Raw genomic sequence first — 5617 nt, 5'->3', positions numbered from 1 at the left:
ACACACACACACACATATACATAACCGTAACATACATGTTTGCATATTCTGGGTGTTGACCCCAAATATATTTGCTATTGGGGGCCACAGTCAAAAAATTTGAGAAAGTCACTGTTCTAGGACACGCTGCTTTCCAGGTAACATTTCCCACGATTTTGCCATATGTTTGGAATGTCTTACATTTTGGGTTTAATTAGTCATTACAGCAATACTACGAGGTGGGCACTATTACATCATTTCCTGTGTACGGAATGAGAAGTCTGAGGTTCAGGAAGATTAAATAGTCCGCCCAAGGTCGCGAAGTCAACAAGCAGCAAAGCCTGCATTTGGACCTGGATTGTCTGGCTTTAGCATGCCAGGAGGCCCCTTGAGCATCGGCACTACACGGTCAAGATGACAGATCCTGGGAAGTCTGATGCCCATTGGAGCAAGCTGGCTGTGTTACCACGTTCCATGGTCTCCTTCTCTCACCTCTCTCTGTTTTCATTAGCAGAACAGGCTTGCAGATCTCTCTGTTGAATCCGTACCTTCAAATTTCTCTCATCCTCCTATAGTTTAGATTAATTAACCTCCTAATTATTTAGACATTCATTCACCAACTTGTGTGCAATTCAAATCTATTACACTTCAGGGGATGTGTCTATATCGTGTGTATTCTGCTGCAGATCCCACGCGGTCAGAAGAGAAGTGGAGGGGGAGATTTGTAGAATCAATTTTTAAAAATTCCAATGCATTTCTGAGGCATCTGAAGTGTTGATGAGATAGCCGGGGTTCTTGGGTGCTTGACTTTTAAATTCACATTTCTGAAAAGCGAGATACAAAATTGATTATACAGTATGATCTCAACTGTGTTAAAAATGTATATAGCAAGGATTGGAAGGAGGTGAACAGTGGTTGCCTCTGAGCGGTGGGGTGATGGGTCATCTTGATTTGCTACTTTCACTTTTCTCTCCCCTTCACATTTCTTGCAATTGCTAAAGAGCATGGCTTTAAAAATTCACCAAATTAAAACTTAATTTCCAAGGGAGAATATGAGGTTGTATGTAATTTTAAGAAATGAGTGCAGTTTATAAGCCCAACGGATCACGCTTTGGGTACAAATTAGGAAGTATCAGAGCAGTTCACCAGTAGGGTCTGAGCCACTGCCCAAGTGGCTGCCACCTCCGCTTTTCCTGCTGCCCCGCTCTGATGTGGGGAGCAGCCGGGCCAGAGCTTAGATCCTGCATCTGATGGCCCCATGGTAGGGTTAGGACCGGCGGCTCCAGACGTGCCGTCGCGGAGTCTGACTTCCCACCACACAGCGCCCTTGCCCCCGAGGCTGACCTCTCGTCCTGATTATCTTTGTATTCCTTAAGGCCACGCACGGGACCTGGCCCAGGGGGGGTGATAGGTGGTTGAGGAATAGAATGTGTGAGTTCATCAACTCCTGCAGTGAGCACATATTTGAGGCTCAGCTCAATTTAGAAAGATGATGTGGGTTTGGTTTCTGTATTTATTTTAAGGAATGGGACTGAGTAACTCTGGAAATAAGAGAGTAGCTGCTCCAGTGGTTCTCCTGAGCTGCCTTTTGGGAGGTGCCAGTGTCCCTCCAGACCAATGGGCAGGAGGCAGTGTGATGAGGTAGTTAAGCAAATGGACTTTGGATTTAGAGTGCCTTTGGTTTCCTAATGGAAAAAGTAGTAACGGGGCGCCTGGGTGGCACAGCGGTTAAGCGTCTGCCTTCGGCTCAGGGCGTGATCCTGGCGTTCTCGGATCGAGCCCCACATCAGGCTCCTCCGCTATGAGCCTGCTTCTTCCTCTCCCACTCCCCCTGCTTGTGTTCCCTCTCTCGCTAGCTGTCTCTATCTCTGTCAAATAAATAAATAAAATCTTTAAAAAAAAAAAAGAAAGAAAAAGAAAAAGTAGTAGCGCTTACTTCCAAGGGTTAGTTAGAAGTTAACCCTAATTAAAGGAGGTAAAGCATGGGAATCTTTTAGAGCCATGCCTGGCACACGCAAAGTGCTCAGAAAATGTGGATGACGATGATGATATCCAGATGATTTCTGGGGGTTCAATGCTATGATTGGTGGAGCCTGAGACAGTCGTGTCCCCCTGCATTGGAGGTGGTGACAATGCTTGAGCCTTATGGACTGAGAATTGAGGAGTGGCTTCCTGGGGAAAACCAGCATGGCCACACCTGAAGAGGGATGAAATGGTTGGGGGGGGGGGGGCTATGGGCCTGGGGGTGGGGATACGCAAGTTCATTCTTGTGGATAGAGGAGAACATAACATTTGAGTTCCAACTCTTCCATGTGCTGCCTGAGTGAGTCATTTGGAATTCTGAACGTCGGTACCTTCTGGTCAGGCTCACCATTCACCAGTGGGCCCATCTTCTAGAGCATTCACTCTAATTCCTTACCCTGGTGTACAAGGCTTTTCCCCATCTGAGCCTGGGCTTTCCCTACCTCACATGGGGTCCATACCATTGCTCGAATTTCACACCACCGTGCCTTTGTATATTCTGGTTCTTTGCACTAGAATTTACTTTTTCTCTTTGTACACCAAAAGTCCCAGCTCTTTCTTCAAGATAACGTTGCTTAACACTTATTGAGGACTTGTTATAGGCCAGGCATGGTTTTAACCACTTTGCATGTGTTAACATATTTAATACTGACAGCAAACCTAGCAGCTAGGTATTATGGTTACCCTTGTTTTATGGATGGGGAAACTGAGGCAAAGATCATTTAAGTCATTTGCCCAAGTTCACACAACTGGTAGATGACAGAACTCAAACCCATACAATATTGCTGTAGAATGTCCTCTTTAGCCACAGGTCACATTGCCTGTCTGGCTTTAAGACATTGTTGGAAGTCAAGGCCAGTCACAGGAGACCCCCATTTGGCTCCCAGACCCTCAATCACAAGGGGGCAACAAATTTCAATTTTTGACCTTAGCTCTAAGTGAAAACTTCCAACCAATTGCAGGGATACAGCTACGGAACCAACGGATGCTCATCCTTGTCATTCGGCTTGTCTGTTTGGAACATCTAACCCCATGCACAATGAGTCAATATGTTTTCATAATCTTGGAATTCTCTTGTGATAAGCACAATTACATTGCGTTATATCACATATGCATTACAATCAGCTGTTAAGTATAAACATCTTAAATATACCAAAATTCTGTAATTTTGGCTTTATAGATTTATTTTAATATATCATAGCCTTAAAAATAGAAGTGATGTGGGCCTTTGGGGATCTGGGAAAGCCCTGTTTAAATGACCTCCTGCGCTAGATTCTCCCATCTTCTGCCTCACTCATTCTTCTTCACTACAGGCAAGGTGGACATTTCTAAGCTGTTACTTAACATGTCATATTGGGCTTGATTATCTAGAGTGCCTAAGGGGGTAGACTTGACAACCAGGCTTCTTGGGTTCAAATCCTGCCTCTTCCATTTACTAGCTGAGAGAACGGGGAATGTAATTAACCTTTCTGGACCTCGGTTTTCTTATGTGTAAAATAAGGATAATCGCTGTGCCCACCTCACAAAACTGTTGCGAGGGTTAAATGAGTCACCACTGATGAGGTGCCCGGACGGTCCCCGGCAGGCAGAAGAGCTCGGTAACGTTAGCTGTTGTTCGGAGAGCGTGTTGATGTCCTCTCCTCTCTCTCGGAGTTGTACTCTCTGAGGGCAAGAGCTGCATTTTGTTCCTCTCTGTACCCAAAGAGGATCCCAAGAGTTGGGCCCAGAATAGTTGCTCCCAAAATGTCTGTGAAATAAATGAATGAATACCTCTGTGAAAGTGGGCCGACTGTACCTGGCCCCCAGTATTATGGGGAAGATCAAAAGAAGGAAACCATACTGAAACACCCTCTAAACTGTGAAGTATGGGAAGGATGATCCGTTCCTCTCTTATTCCATCTTTCTTCCATTCTTCCAGGTCCACACCTCCTTGACAATTGGGGTTACTTAATTCGCAGGGTTGCTCATGGACAGCACTGGGCAGTCAGGCCAAGCAGGTGAGTACTGACCAACCACTGCCAGGTGGCCAGGTGCTAACCAACTATTGCCCTACAGGAGGGTGCTGACTAAGCACTACCAGGTAGGTAGGAGCTGACCAATCCCTAGCCTGGGTGGGTTATTCTGACGAGTTACCAGCACAAATGAATGCTGACCAGTGCCTTTGAGATGAGGGCACCAGAAGCAGTGAGGCCCAGACTCCGACTGGCCTATGGCTCCCTTGGTGGCTTCAGGGAGGCCCAGGCCCTGTACTCAGGAACTGGGGACCCCAGGGATGGAGGCACCTGGCTCCCCCTCAGCCTGGGGCTTGGCCATCCTTGAGTTGAGGTTGCCTTCAGGGAGGAGGGGTTGCCAAGGCGACAGGCATTCTCTCATCCACTGTGAGTTGTGAGAATTATCACCCTGCTTCACCTTCATGAATGGCCTGATGTCACAGTGTCGCTGGCACTCCCATTCCCCTCCCGTTTATGGCATTTGGGCTTCCCCTGCCCAAGAAGGGAGCTAGAAATCACCAGAGGCATAGGTCCTGTTTAGCCGAGAACTGAGTTCTGTATGGAGGTGAATTCCTGTCAGACCTGGGTCCTGAACCACGGTGTGCTGGAGCAGGGAGGGGGCAGGGGAGCCTGGACTGGCCTTCGCCATGGACAGTGAATTCCAGGAGTGCTTGTTTATTGTACCCTCTTGAGTTATGTTTCTAACAATGTCTCTCTGCATCCTCTTACCTGCTCTTCCTTTCATGGTGGGTAGTGTTCACAGCTCCATTTTCATTGTCCTGGGGATGACACCAGCAGGGGTCCGCAGCTTAGAAAAGAAGCCTGTGGGATTCCACAAGCTCTGCAAACTTGGCTGGGTTGGAGGGTACTTGTGGCGCCCTGTGGCTTTGAAAAAGTCTGTTATAATTTGTGACCTCCCTTCTGACTTTCCCCCCCTCGTCTTGTTCTCAGAGATTTGGTTATTCGTATCTCAGAGAATTGGCTGGAATAATTTATTCGTTCAGCCCCTGGTTCTGAGAACCCACTGCAAGCCTGGAGTGGGCACTCGGCAGCTTGAGAGGGCGAATGGGACAGACTGCCCCTGCGGGTCTGGAGGCTGCCATCTAGAGGGAGAGACGGTGACAGCACCCAGGTTCTAGCAAAGAATTCAGGGAAGACAACTACTAACTGAAGGAACACATAGTTTTAGGAGAATCACGGAGAGAGGGACTATTGCTGAAGAAAGAGCTAGAAGTCAGGGATACAGTGCAGAGAATGACGTCTGTGAGCTATACTTTGAAAGACAAGGAGAATTTCAATAAGAAAAGAATGGGAAGAAAACCTTACCAGAATAATTTTTAAAAACAGGAGGAAGAGCAATTATGGGCTCTTCTCATCATTATTTGGAAAGTACAGTGTTTGACGTGGTGACGGATTCCGCAGCAGGAGGCTAGGCCCCTATCTTTGAGGATGGGGTAAGGGAGAAGGGGCGACCGCTCGACATACGGCCAGCCGTGCTGGTGCTATAATCGTGGCACAAATGAAATATTTTGGGACCATGGAGAAGGGAGATGATCACATGTCACAAGATAGTTGGCATTTGGCTCTACTTCTCTTTTTAGTTTCTGCTTAGTTCATGATTTCCT

General features: G+C 47.1%; 1 long non-coding RNA gene across 1 annotated transcript; it reads right to left on the bottom strand.

The window, feature by feature from the left end:
* Positions 1 to 656: 656 nt before the first annotated feature.
* Positions 657 to 4844, bottom strand: LOC103666363. The gene is made up of 3 exons (XR_569482.2): positions 4722 to 4844; positions 3521 to 3748; positions 657 to 803 (listed from the first exon to the last, which is right to left on the bottom strand). It is a non-coding gene; the product is annotated as an uncharacterized LOC103666363 (long non-coding RNA).
* Positions 4845 to 5617: the final 773 nt, after the last annotated feature.

Source organism: Ursus maritimus, unplaced genomic scaffold (assembly GCF_017311325.1).
Source record: "Ursus maritimus isolate PB19 unplaced genomic scaffold, ASM1731132v1 scaffold_32, whole genome shotgun sequence".
NCBI lineage: Eukaryota > Metazoa > Chordata > Mammalia > Carnivora > Ursidae > Ursus > Ursus maritimus.
Note: the sequence above shows the minus strand (reverse complement) of the source record. Positions and strands in the feature narration are given on the sequence as shown.